Below are 14,815 nucleotides of genomic sequence, written 5' to 3'. Positions count from 1 at the left end.
GTTTTTCGCGCCCACTTATTAGTCTTCCCTTATAAATAGGTACGACCAGGTCTTTCCTCATTCTCCCCTTTCCTCGTCTTCTTCCTTTCGCAACCCTACTGCCACTCGAGCTCCGCCGCCGCCGCAGAGCACCTCGTCTTCGTGGACCTTGGCCGCTGCATCAACCTGAATCAGTCCAGAAAACGGCGACGACCCTCCGCAGTAGATCTGCAGCTGTAAGTCTTCGCCTTCCCGCACCTCAGATCCGCATTAGGGTTTGCGAGTTCCTCTGTGTTCTTCACTGTTCATCACGGATTCTCCATGGTTTCTCCATTGCGTCCTCTTTTGATCTAAAAGAAGTACTAAACTCACGCGGTAGTTGTTTCGCATCCATTTCAGACGCTAGTAGATCCCCTTTTCTTATACAAAGGTCTCTTTAGAACTGATGAACTCCTCTGTACTGGTTTGTTAGGTCTAGAATATTTTTCCTTTTCTGAGCATCCGTTGATCCAAAATAATAATTGCAATATGTGAAACCTGTTTTTGCCCACTTAGTCGATGCATGTATCTTGATAGATCCACCTAGCCATGGCGGCTCATACCATCGGCTTTAATTTGAAATGCTCCATAGCTAACTTCCACCACACATGGCGGCTTAAATAACTTAACTGCTCATGGCGGCTTAAATAATCTGACATAATTAGCCATATACCATTAGGCCCATTTTATAAACCGCCGTCTTGAATATGATTTGAAGTATTTCTCTCCGGCTTAAATTTGAACCGGAAATTTTTATTTTGTCATAGGCTTCCATCTTTATAATGCCGCCGAAAGCGCCCAAATCACCCGTTACATGCAATTGGGTTAAATCCATCATCACCGAAAGCACCCTTGCTGATTTTGTGAAGACTGGCTATCTGCCAAAGAAGGAAGTCATGTCCTATCGTGCTCCTGATCCAACAGAGGAAAAACCTCCACCCAAAGAGGGGAAGTCATCGTCTTTACTGATCACATGAACCGGGGCTTTTCTCCACCTGGCTCAAAGTTTTTCAGAGATGTCCTGCACTTTTTCAACCTCCGACCTCAAGATATCGGTCCCAACTCCGTATCTAACATTTGCAATTTCCAAGTGTTCTGTGAGGTGTACCTTGGAGAAGAACCCAACTTGCTGCTCTTCAGGGAATTATTTTATTTGAACCGTCAGAATGAACGTGCCAACGGACCTAGCTTGGAGCTTGGTGGGATCTCAATCCAGCGAAGGAGAGACTACATTTTTTCGTATGCCGATCCACCGAGTCACCCCAAAGACTGGAACCAGACATAGTTCTATTGTCAAGATACTTCTCCGGCTGGTGAAAACCCTCTGCCCGGCTTTCGCGCCCTGCGCCTCGAGTCTACTCATCCTCTACCAGATAAGCTGTCAGCTGCTGAACGCCAGAAACTTGCCCCCACCATGAGCAAAGTCAAGGCTCTTCTGGGGAATGGCTTGAATGGCATTGATTTGGTCCGGGTTTGGCTTGCCTGGCGGGTTATTCCATTGAGCCGCCGCCCTGGTTTGATGTGCGACTACACAGGCCAGAAGAATGATCCTCTGCGGCACAGCCCTGACGATTTACCTGATGACGTCATTGATGATAGGACAAAATCACTCCTGAATGAGAGCCTGGCAGACTGTGGCAAAGTAGGTTTGAGCCCTTTCTGCAAAGCTAACCCGGCTCCAGCGGTAAGCTAGTAACTTAAGCATTTTTATTTTATACTCTCACCTTTGAGGTTTTACCTTTACTCAAAACTCTTGTTGAAATTCACAGGCCACTGACGAGTTTGGAAAGCCAACTATGATCATGAGGCTGCAAAGAAGGCCAGAAAAGCTAAGAAAGCCGCCAGGAGAGCCGCCGCCAGGAAGAAAGGAAACAAACCCAGCGCCTCAGACATGCTTCGGCTAGAGGAAACCTCTGAATCAGAGGTAGCTCTTGATTCTCTAGGCTCCTTTTTTAACTATCTTATTGACACTGATTATCCTCAGGAGGATACAGGAGCGAGTCATGCAGCGGTTGAAGAGGTAACTATCATTTCCTCCGACTCCGAGCCTTTGCCAAGACAGAAAGTCCGAAGAGTAACCCGGAAAGTAAGATTTTCACATCCTTTAGCTTACCAAGATCCTCAATTTCTTTTGAAGCGACAGATTCATGAGAGCCGGAGGCAGACCCGGACCAGCAAAGATGCGGAACTCTCCTCCGGCTTGCCCAATACACCAAGAAAGCGTCGGAACAAGGTCACCTCCAACTTATATCCCTTTTATCCTTTGGCGGGTCTCACTCGTCAACCACTCAATTCTTCTGACTCAAATTATCAGGAAACTTCACCTTCCTCCGGCGAATCCATGCAGTCCAATTTGCCGGCTTTTAAAACCGCTCCAGGGTAATGATAACCTGCTTATCCTGTATTCACTTCAATTTGCTACACTTGTACTGACCTTTTGATTTTATGAAGTGGACAAGCAAAGCCCAGCAAGAGGGCGAAGAAGAACAAGCTGGCCGAAGAGCCGATCATTAGTGAGCTGGAACTTGGAACGGCCGCCCGTGAAACCTCCATGCATGAGCCGCCGCCTGAGCCAGCTCATGATATACCAACACCCACTGCTGACCCGCCTGTCTAGCAAGCCGTCGACGGTTCTGAAAACCCGGAAGTCCCTAGCCCTGCCAGGACCGATGATCCTCAAGATGCTGATAATGAAATCACCAAGACCGGCTTTGTTGAACCGGGGAGACCAACCGTGCTGGCCAAGTGTTCTGCCAAGGAGGAACTTCTGGAATGCCGCCGAGTTAAATTTGACGTCACTGATTATACTCACATGAGCATTGGCGAAGTCTTTTCTGGCTATATGAGCCAAGTGCACAACAGTCGTGACACCGAAATTGGTATGGTGAAGCAAATGTATCAGAAGTTTGAGGTACAACCTTTTCTCCATATTCATTTATCCTTACCGTGCCAGCCCCCAAGTCTATTGCTTATGATGAATATGTTGTAGACTTTAGAAAGAAACTTAGCAATATTAGTAACATAGTTGAACTAAAACACAGAAGAACTCCGGCTTACTCCGTAGTCCCCAAGGGGCGGTTTAATCAGTATGATTGAACCGGTTCTTCATATGGTTGCACAGAACAAACTATTTAAAAAGGCTTTAACAACAATATGCATTAGCCCCCAAGTGCCAAATACTCTTGCTTGGAAAGTGATTGGGACTTACTGTCATGAACCGCCACTTTAAACAAAATTCTTCAGCACACATTAGCCCCCAAGTGCCAAGTGTTATTGCTTGCAAAAGACTCGGGACTTAATATTACAAGATGATAATCCTGACCTTTTGACCCGGTATTTGTACAGGCCACCACTAGTCAATTTGAATCGGAAATATCTGACTTGAAGAATTGCCTGGAAGCACAGGAGATTGAGACCCAGAAAGCCAACTCCAAATTCGAGTTCAGTGTATCTGGATAAGAAAAACTGAAAAAGGGCTTTGGAGTGGAGAAAAAGGCCTGGGCTGATGAAAAGATCGCCTTGATCAACCGGGCTGAGAAGGTAGAGGCGGCTCTTGCAGAAGCGACCGCCGAATTATCCAGTTTAAAACGCCATATATCTCAGATGGTCTCAGCAATCTTTGGTAAGTCACTCTGCAAGTGTTTAGATACGTGAATCTTTCTAAGAAGCATATCAATTGTCATCAACTCACCTGACATTATAATGCAGGCCCCATGAGCTCAAATCTTAACTAGAGCATGCTGATAAAGCTAAAGGCGGTTTATACGCTGGTGGAGCAACTCTACACCGGGTCTCAGCGTGCCTTAGCTGCAGTGGCCCTGTCAAATGAAGTTCCCACCCTCCTGTCAGATGTATTAAAGCGGCTTGCTGTGCTACCTCAGCGGTTTAATGAACTAAGGCGATCTTCTGCGAGAGCCGGAGCCGTAACTACATTAAGCCGGGCCAAGGCGTGGCTACTGGAGCTAGACCCGGCCGACATCGCCATCGGGTATCCAAGCCTAAAAGAGGACGACACACCATTTGGACAGGAGGACTTCACCACTTGTGTTAAGGAAATACGCCCTGTGGCCACCCTGATTGCTAATGACACGGATCTTACCAAGTATCATCCGGGTTATGACGCTGAAAACCGGAGGATTCCAATGCCGCATTATGAAGTGGTCAGCCTGATCCCTCCAATTCGTAAGCATACCTTCGCCCCTGAAGTTGACCCAGCCGGATTAATTGATGATGAAGCTGAATTCGAAGCTTTGAATGGCATTGACTGGTCATCATCAACCTTCCAGGACAGGGAACAGGATGGAAGAGCGGAAAGGGATGATCCGGAAGCTTCAGGCCAACCACGCAATTGATCCGTCGGGCGGCTCATATTTATGCTTTGCTGAAAAACAATGTTAATCATTTGGACTCGGGGAGTCATGTAATAGAGTAGACATAACGTGGTTTTGCCGTGCCTTCGTGCACGTGTTTGGTGCTCAATATTGTTAAGCCGCCATCTTATATTCATCCATATTATGCTTATCATCTGTTTTCCTTATGCTTAAGAAAACTTTTACACTGTCCTTCATACAGAAATAAATCACAAGACCCTTGGCGGTTTACCGCAGGGCGGGTCATATATCTTACATAGAACCCGGAATATGCAAAAGAGTCATAGATAAACCGGTTATCATTTATAGCTTTGAAATATAACCATAATATCATACATGTGATCCTTTGATTTATACTGCCGGTTTATGTGACCCAAACAATAAGGGTGACAACCCAATCTTGTAGAAGCTGGTACTTCCACACATATGATTATTGTTATATGCTGGCGACTTATTGACTAAGGCCAAGCCGGGTTAAATAGAAGCCACTCATTAAATGCTTCCAATAGGATCAAAAAGAAGTCTCAAGACAAAAACTCAAAAAGAAATTGTTTGCAAAAAACATCAAAATAAACAAAATTTTGAGGCTTCTGATTCGAATACGATCAGTGAACCGTTCCAAAGGGGTTAAGCTAGAATTCGAATACGACCATGTAGCCCCCAGTGGCTTTGGCATTGCGCCGATCAAGAGGGTACCGACAGCTATGTTCTCTTTGGTTCGAATACGACCTATGTTTGAACAGGAAGCCCCCAAATGACCTTGAGAGTTTTTTAACAACGCTAATTCAAATACGATCAACGTCGGACCCAAAAGGGGTTGGGCTATGATTCGGATACGATCAAGAAGCCCCCTAGTGAGTTTGGCAGTGTGCCGATCAAAAGGGTATCGACAGCTATGTTATCTTTGGTTCGAATACGACCTATGTTTGAACAGGAAGCCCCCTAGTGACCATGAGGCGTAACGGCTAGATTCGAATACGATCATGAGCCAGACCAAGAGAGTTAAGCTGGATTCGAATACGATCAGCCCCCAACTGGTTGTTTATGTTTAAAATAATAAGAACATATGATCATTGAGGATGAAAAGGACAGGGGTCCTGCTTTATTACCTATCATAATATATACATTTCATAATATGTACACCATGAGAGCCGGTGGCTCAAGTGTAGTAAGGCCGAAGATGAGCAATCTTCCATGGCCGGCGGGTCTCCTCCTCCGACTTACGTGAGTCTTTGTGCTCTCGAACATCGATAAGGTAGTATGACCCGTTGTTCAGGTTCTTGCTGACCACAAAGGGTCCTTACCAAGGTGGGGATAGCTTGTGCATATCGGACTGATCCTGGATGAGCCGGAGCACCAAGTCACCTTCTTGAAAGGTTCTGGACTTAACCCGACGGTTGTGATAACGGCGCAGGTCCTGCTGGTAAATCACCGAGCGGGCAGCTGCTAAGTCACGCTTCTCATCCAATAGGTCAAGTGCATCCTGACGAGCTTGTTCATTATTAGCTTCAACATAAGCCGCCACTCGGGGCGAGTCATGACGGATGTCACTCGGTAGAACCGCCTCTGCTCCGTAAACCATGAAGAAAGGCGTATAACCCGTAGATCTGTTAGGTGTAGTATTGATGCTCCAGATCATAGAAGGCAACTCCTCCACCCAACAACCCGGCGTCCGTTGTAAAGGGACCATGAGTCGGGGTTTTATGCCTTTCAAGATCTCTTGATTGGCTCTTTCAGCTTGACCATTGGATTGAGGGTGAGCCACTGATGAAACATCGAGCCGGATATGCTCACGTTGACAGAACTCTTCCATGGCACCCTTGGACAGATTAGTACCATTGTCAGTTATGATGCTGTGTGGAAAACCAAAACGAAAGATCACCTTCTTCATGAATTGAACCGATGTGGCTGCATCACACTTACTGACTGGCTCTGCCTCAACCCACTTCGTGAACTTATCAACTGCCACCAGAAGGTGTGTCTTTTTATCTTTGGACCTTTTGAAAGGCCCAACCATATCAAGCCCCCAGACTGCAAAGGCCAAGTAATTGGAATCATCCTCAATTCTTGAGCCGGCACATGAGCCCGTCGTGAGAACTTCTGACAACCGTCACATTTACTGACCAAATCTTCCGCGTCAGCATGAGCCGTCAGCCAATAAAATCCATGACGAAAAGCCTTGGCCACAAGGGATTTTGACCCGGCATGATGGCCACAATCACCTTCATGAATCTCACGAAGAATTTCCTGACCCTCCTCAGGAGAAACACAACGTTGAAACGCCCCAGTAACACTGCGATGATGTAACTCCCCATTGACAATCGTCATTGACTTAGACCGCCGGGTTATCTGCCTAGCCAAGGTTTCGTCCTCAGGCAATTCGCCCCGGGTCATGTAAGCCAAATATGGCACTGTCCAATCTGGGATAACATGAAGAGCCGCCACCAGTTGTGCTTCCGGGTCAGGAACAGCCAAGTCTTCCTCTGTAGGCAACTTGACAGAAGGATTATGCAAAACATCTAAGAAAGTGTTAGGTGGCACCGGCTTATGCCGAGACCCCAGCCGGCTTAAAGCATCGGCTGCCTCGTTCTTTCTGTGATCAATGTGTTCCACCTGGTAACCTTTGAAGTGTCCAGCAATTGCATCAACTTCACGGCGATAAGCCGCCATGAGAGGATCCTTGGAATCCCACTTGCCTGATACTTGTTGAGCCACCAAATCTGAGTCGCCAAAGCATCTTACCCGGCTTAGGTTCATCTCCTTAGCCATCCGAAGACCATGGAGCAAGGCCTCATACTCAGTTGCATTGTTAGTACAGGGAAACATCAACCGGAGCACATAACAAAATTTGTCACCTCGAGGGGAAGCTAATACAACTCCAGCCCCCGAGCCTTCCAATTGCCTGGATCCATCAAAATGAATAGTCCAATATGTGTTATCCGGCTTTTCTTCAGGCATCTGCAGCTCTGTCCAATCGTTGATGAAGTCCACCAGTGCTTGAGATTTAATAGCAGTGCGTGGTACATACTTTATACCATGAGGCCCAAGTTCAATGGCCCACTTGGCGACTCGTCCTGTGGCTTCTCTGTTTTGAATGATATCGCCCAAAGGAGCAGAACTGACCACAGTGATGGGGTGACCCTGGAAGTATTGCTTAAGCTTCCGGCTTGCCATGAACACCCCATAAACAAGTTTTTGCCAATGTGGATACCTTTGCTTGGACTCAATAAGCACCTCACTGATGTAGTAAACCGGCCGTTGAACCGGATGCTCCTTGCCAGCCTCCTTGCGCTCCACCACAATGGCCACGCTGACGGCACGTGCGTTAGCAGCCACATACATCAATAAGGGCTCCTTATCAATAGGGGCAGCAAGGACCGGCGGCTCAGATAACTGCTTCTTTAAATCTTCAAAGGCAGCGTTAGCAGTATCACTCCAGACGAAGTTGTCCATCTTCTTCATCATCTGGTACAGTGGTATGGCCTTCTCACCTAACCGGCTTATGAACCGGCTTAAAGCAGCAATACGGCCCGCCAGACGCTGAACATCATTGATACATGCCGGCTTAGCCAAAGAGGTGATTGCCTTAATCTTCTCCGGGTTAGCCTCAATGCCCCTGTTAGAGACCAGAAAACCCAAAAGCTTGCCAGCTGGCACTCCAAAAACGCACTTTGTCGGGTTAAGCATCATCTTGTAGACCCGGAGATTATCAAAGGTTTCCTTCAGATCATCTATCAAGGTCTCCTTCTCTCTGGACTTCACCACAATGTCATCCACATAAGCATGAACGTTGCGCCCAATCTGATTGTGGAGACAGTTCTGCACACATCGCTGATAAATCGCCTGGGCACTCTTAAGCCCAAAAGGCATAGACACATAACAGAAGGCTCCAAACGGAGTGATGAAAGCCGTCTTCTCCTGGTCCTTAACTGCCATTTTGATCTGATGATATCCCGAGTAAGCATCCAAAAAGCTTAAACGCTCGCAACCCGCCGTAGCATCAATGATTTGATCAATACGGGGAAGAGCAAAAGGATCAGCCGGACAAGCCTTGTTTAAGTCCATGTGATCCACACACATACGCCAGGTACCGTTCTTTTTGAGCACCAGTATTGGGTTAGCCAACCACTCTGGGTGAAAAACTTCAACAATAAACCCGGCCGCCAAGAGCCGGGCCACCTCCTCACCAATAGCTTTACGCCTCTCCTCATTAAACCGCCGAAGAAACTGCTTGACTGGCTTAAATTTTGGATCAATATTAAGAGTGTGCTCAGCGAGTTCTCTCGGTACACCCGGCATGTCAGAAGGTTTCCATGCAAAGATGTCCCGGTTGTCACGGATGAACTCGATGAGCGCGCTTTCCTATTTGGGATCCAGATTGGCACTGATGCTGAACTGCTTAGACGAATCGCCTGGAACAAAATCAACAAGCTTGGTTTCATCAGCCGACTTAAATTTCATCACTGGCCCATGTTCTGTGGTTGGCTTTTTCAAAGACGTCATGTCTGCCGGGTCAACATTGTCCTTGTAGAACTTCAACTCCTCCGTTGCACAAACAGACTCAGCATAAGCAGCATCGCCTTCCTCACATTCCAAGGCTATTTTCGACTCCCATGCACTGTGATGGTGCCCTTATGACCCGGCATTTTGAGCTGCAGATACACATAACACGGCCGCGCCATGAATTTTGCATAAGCCGGCCGTCCAAACAATGCGTGATATGGGCTTCGGATTTTGACTACCTCAAAGGTTAACTTCTCAGCTCTGGAATCATGCTCATCACTAAAGGCTACTTCCAGCTCAATCTTACCTACTGGGTACGCCGACTTACCGGGCACCACTCCATGAAAAACAGTGTTGGATGTCTTAAGCTGTTTATCAGTCAATCCCATGCGATGAAAGGTCTCATAATAGAGGATGTTGATGCTGCTGCCTCCATCCATGAGCACTTTGTGAATTTGTATCCACCAACTTGAGGTGCCACCACTAAGGCCAAATGACCCGGATTGTCAACCCGGGGAGGGTGATCCTCCCTACTCCATATAATAGGCTGCTCAGACCATCTCAGATAACGAGGGACTGCCGGCTCAACGGCGTTTACAGCCCTCTTATGAAGCTTCTGATCCCGTTTGCATAAACTGGTGGTAAACACATGATACTGCCCACTATTCAGCTGCTTCAGGTTACTCTGATACCCGGATTGCTGCTGTTGGTGACCTCCTTGGTCGGATTGTTGATTATAACTACCTTGATTACCTTGAGGGCCCTGGCCATGAAAGCCGCCACCACCTGAGCCGCCGCCCGGGCCATGAAAACCGCCACCACCTGAACCGCCTCCCGGTCCGTGATGGTCGTCGAACATGTTAGAATTCTTGAAAGCCTTCATGATCGTACAGTCTTTCCATAGATGAGTAGCTGGCTTCTCCCGAGTGTCGTGCCTTGGACAGGACTCATTTAGCAACTGCTCAAGGGTAGGACCTGACCCGCCAGACCGAGGAGGTGGCCTCCCCTTACGTCGTTGATTATTACCCTGTGTATTAGCCACAAACTCCGAGCTACCGTCAGCCTTTCGTTTATTATTACCTCCTTGATTCGCCGGGTTATGCTGAAGACCCTTAGCGCTGCCGTTCTTCTTTCCCTTCCCTGTCTTCTCTTCGTCAGACGCGGGATCCTTGGTACTACCAGAGTCGGCGTATTTGACTAGAGCCGCCATCAGCTGGCCCATGTCATTGCAATCGCGCTTGAGCCGCCCCAGCTTCTGTTTCAGAGGTTCAAAATGGCAATTTTTCTCCAACATTAAGACTGCTGAGCCAGCATCCATCTTATCAGATGAATGTATTATTTCCTTCACCCGGCGCACCCAATGGGTCGTAGACTCACCTTCCTCTTGTTTGCAATTAGTCAAATCCACAATTGGCATAGGCTGCTTGCATGTGTCCTTGAAGTTCTGAATAAACCGGGCCTTTAACTCGGCCCAGGACCCAATGGAATTAGGTGGCAGCCCCTTTAACCAAGTGCGGGCTGTTCCATCCAGCATCATAGTGAAGTACTTGGCCATTGCTGCGTCACTGACCTCTAACAGTTTCATGGCCATCTCATAGCTTTCAATCCACGCCCCAGGCTGCAAGTCAGCTGTGTAATTTGGCACCTTCCAAGGTCCCTTGAAATCCTTGGGTAAACGTTCATTACGTAGAGCCGGCACCAAACAAGGAACACCGCCACTTCTTGTGGCCACGCCTGCCTCAATAGAAGTCGTCGGATAAGCCGGGAAGGTTTGGTGAGCCGCCTGCTAAGCCGCCTGCTCCATCGCCTGCTGAGCCGCTCGCTCAGCCCCTTGGCGTACCCTATCCTGATTAGCCAAGTTAGGGGCTCCATCTCGCGCCGGGTCTCGCCCACCCGGCTGATCACGACGCCGGACGTTGCTTGAAACTGCCATAGAGTCCATATGCCTGATGTAACTCGGGCTCCGGCTTGGACGAGGGGTCGAATGAATCCTGTCTCGACTATAAGAGTATGCTTCCTGCTGTACCAGAGCCGTCTGAAGAAGTACTCTGACCCTTCGTGTTTCAACCGCCGTCGGAGAGTCGCCCTCCACCGGGAGAGCCGCCAATCGCGCCACCGCAGCGATCATGTTCTCCAGCGGGTTAGAATAATGATCCGGTGGCGTTGGCACATACTGAGGTGGAGCAGTGTTCACTCGGGGAGGTTCCGTTACCCGTGGTTGAACCGGCGCCCCAGCTCCGGGCGTCGCAACCGGATTTACCTCTGGCGGATTACTGGGACCTGCACCGGGTGTGCGGAAGAGATTTCTAGGATCGTAAATCAAACGCAAACGGGTTTGAGACTTCTGGTGCCTTCTCCTCATGACCTCATTTGATGCGTTTAGATCCATCGTAAGCTGGAACGCTTCTGATTGAAGCTGCTGGGCTCGAGCATCCAAAGCCGCCCACTCCGTAGCCAATCTGGTGCCCTCAGCTGCTAAGTTTTCCTTGGCTTGTGCTATCTCCTCACGTAACCGAACCACCTCTGCATCATGCTCAGCCTGATCCGCCGGATTAACTGTGGCGGTTAACAGGGTTGTTAGTCTATCCGTGAGATCAATCAGCACCTGAGCCGGCGGGCGCACAGGGCCTCCTGCCCCGGCTGCCGCTGACCCGGAGGTTATTGCTGCCGAAGCCGTAGAGTTTTGACCTGGTTGAGTGTCGGCCATGAAGATCCCTACTCTGCTCGGCAGCTCAAAGGGGTCCGGAATACTGCTGCCATCGGAACAGCCCCCAAGCCCGCCGTCTTGTAGTTGATACAACGAATCCATCTCTCCCATGGACGACTCGCCGTCAGAATAGATGGTCGTCTCACTGCCAGACATGGATCCTTCAGGAAGTTCCCCTCCATGGATGCATCCCACGAAGGCACGCTTCATGGCGGGCGGAGCCTGGGCGGGTCTCGCACGCTGAGCCGTCTCGACGATGTCGGTGCAGAAGTCCGGCTCAGGGCCCGGCTCGCCGATCCGGCCGATGAAGACGTGAATTCCACCGAAGGGGACCCGGTACACGTACTCGATTGAGCCGGCGTTGGGGCCCCAGCCTGCGTCGTCGATGTAGAGCTTGCCGCGACGACTCTTGGTCATCTGGCCCACAGCGTATCCCTTGAGCCCTTCGAAGCTGCCCTTCAAGAACTCAAATCCACCGTGCGCTGGCCCCACGGTGGGCGCCAACTGTCGTGGAATTGTCACGGCAGATGTCCTAGTGAAAGGACTTAGTCGTGGAGCCATCGCAACTAGGAAGCAAGAAGGGGTTAATCGGGACAAAGGACACGAGGTTTATACTGGTTCGGCCCCTTGCGGTGAAGGTAAAAGCCTACAATCCAGTTTTGAGTGGGATTATGTATGTCTCGATAACCAGGGAGCGAATCCGCTTGACCTAGCTCTCGATTTGATGTTACTTGCCCTAAGCCGCCGCTGGGTCGTCCCCTTATATACATGGGTTGACGCCCGGCGGCCTACAGAGTCCCGGCCGGCTCATAAACAGTGTCCGGCTCGGTGACTAGTTAATCTTGCCTTATAATACAAGTCATACCATTATGGTGGTTTATCACTACGGGCCTTGAATCGCCCTTGGGCTTTGGGCCCTTAACTGAACCGCCATCTTCAAGCTTGGTCTTGGGCTTCGAGAGTCTTCGTTGGTATAACCCGGCCCCTCCTGGGCGGGTCATACCTAATAATTATATCCCCAACAGGGAACGAGGGTGTCGAGGATCACCGAGCGGTCGAGGGTCAGCAACTAGGGTAGAGGGACGAGGGTCTCCGAGGGGTCGAGGGTCGAGGATCGCCGAGGGGTCGAGAGGGGGACGTCGATCAACCCCCTCTCGCTTGACCAACTCTCGAGGACACCCAAACACTAGAAAAAAAACGTTGTCAATCTCCTACCCCCTCCCGCCCCTACCCGACAAACTCTCTCGAGTTTATAAGAGATTTATCAAGAATGCCCCCATTATGGTTGTGCATAATTTAGTTGATCCATATTTTTCCTTATCTCATCTACGCTTCTATATGTGCACGTTCTCTTGTGTCAAAGTATTGAAGAAATCCATGGTTTCATAATTAGCCGGAAGTAACAGGCGCATGATGGTATGAAGCTCTCCAAAATTATTTTGGAACGGAGTCCTGATAGGATAATTTGCTTTTTGGTACGAAGTTCAGCAAAGGCCTTCCAAATAGCGATATTCAAAAGGCTCTTGCTGAACTTCGTACCAAAAAGCGAATTATCCTATCAAGACTCCGTTCCAAAATAACTTTGGAGAGCTTCATACCATCATGCGCCTGTTACTTCCGGCTAATGATGGAGCCATGGTTTTCTTGAATCCTTTGACACTAGACAACGTGACATATAGAAGGGTAGATGAGATCAGGAAAAATAGGGACCATTTTCTATACATCCAGAATGGCGCCATTTTGTTAAATCCCTTGTCAGTCCGGACGTCGGACATTCATGAGAGAGGCGGTCCTGCCCAAACCCAAGAAGCGTTGCCGAGGCCACCCCAAACCCTAGAAGCATCGAGGCCACCCCAAACCCTAGAAGCGTTGCCGAGGCCACCCAAATTTACCAAGTTAAAAGAGCGTTGTCGTCGAGGCCACACCAAACCCTAGAAGCGTTGTCGAGGCCACCCCAAACCGTAGAAGCGTCGAGGCCACTAATTAATATTCCTTGTTGTGATTAGCTAGCTAGGTCTATGTTTGCCACTAATATATCCATCTCTCATGTTTGTATATTAATTGCCATGTTGAAATATTTGCAGAAACTATGGAGCAAAGAGACTTGGAAATAGAACAGTTGTTGGGGGGCATAATCCTCGGCGGAGGTGATGTCTTGTCGTATCTCAACGACGCCGATGGTCTGGAAGGAGAGGGTGAAGCAGGCTCCGGTGATCGAACAATGGAGGAGGAAGGACATGACCATGATGGCTCCGGTGACCGAACGAAGGAGGGAGCTGTTGCAAAGTCCGGCGAGGTATATATATATATTAATTAAGCCCGTGCTGACTAGCTAATTGATGCATTAATTGTTTTGGTATGTACATATATTAACTCTTCTTCCTTCTTTTATAGCCCTCCAAATCGAGCCAAACGTTGGTAACGAGACGAGGCCCGAAGAAAAGGTTGCGCCAGGATGAAAGGTTCACGATCACAGCAATCTCGGACAATGGCCAACCGATTGAACCCATGCGGACCAAGGAAGCATTTTATGCTTAATGCGGGGCTATTGTTAGGGACATGATCCCGATCAGCATCCAGCAATGGAATAAGCCTAAGAACAAACACCCTCAAGTTCCTTATGTCAACGATAGACAGAAAGATGATCTTTGGACCTCGTTGAAGGAAAATTTCACCCTACCGCCAGAGGAGGACCCGAATAAGCCAGTTATAGAGCCACTGGTCAAGGCTCATGCTCTTAAGAAGGTGGTAGATCTATTCAGGAGGTGGAAGAATGAGTTGAAATCAACGTATGTCGACAAAGGGAAGACTCCAGAATTCACCGGCCGATTTGAGAAGATAAGAGATCACTGGCCCGCATTTTTGGCCTACAAGACATCGGAGAAGAGTAAGAAGATGTCAGAGACAAACAAGGTAAATGCTGCAAAGAAGCTGTATCACCATCGCGCGGGGTCAGCTGGCTACCTCAAAGCCCCGCCATTGTGGGACAAAGCTGAGAATGACCTGATTGCTAAAGGGGTCGAACCAGAGACATTGAACTGGCCAGACCGTTCAAGGACTTGGTTCTTCGGGGTTGGGGGAACCTTGGACCCTGAAACAGGGAAGTGCGTTTGGACGGACGAGCAACTAGCAATACCCGTCAAGAAGCTTCAGAAGTGCATCGCCGCAGCGCAGCAAGGGACGTTCGTTCCCGACAGAGAGAACGACAAGTTGACAG

Source organism: Triticum aestivum, chromosome 6D (genome assembly GCF_018294505.1).
Source record: "Triticum aestivum cultivar Chinese Spring chromosome 6D, IWGSC CS RefSeq v2.1, whole genome shotgun sequence".
In the NCBI taxonomy this organism is placed as follows: domain Eukaryota; kingdom Viridiplantae; phylum Streptophyta; class Magnoliopsida; order Poales; family Poaceae; genus Triticum; species Triticum aestivum.
Note: the sequence above shows the minus strand (reverse complement) of the source record.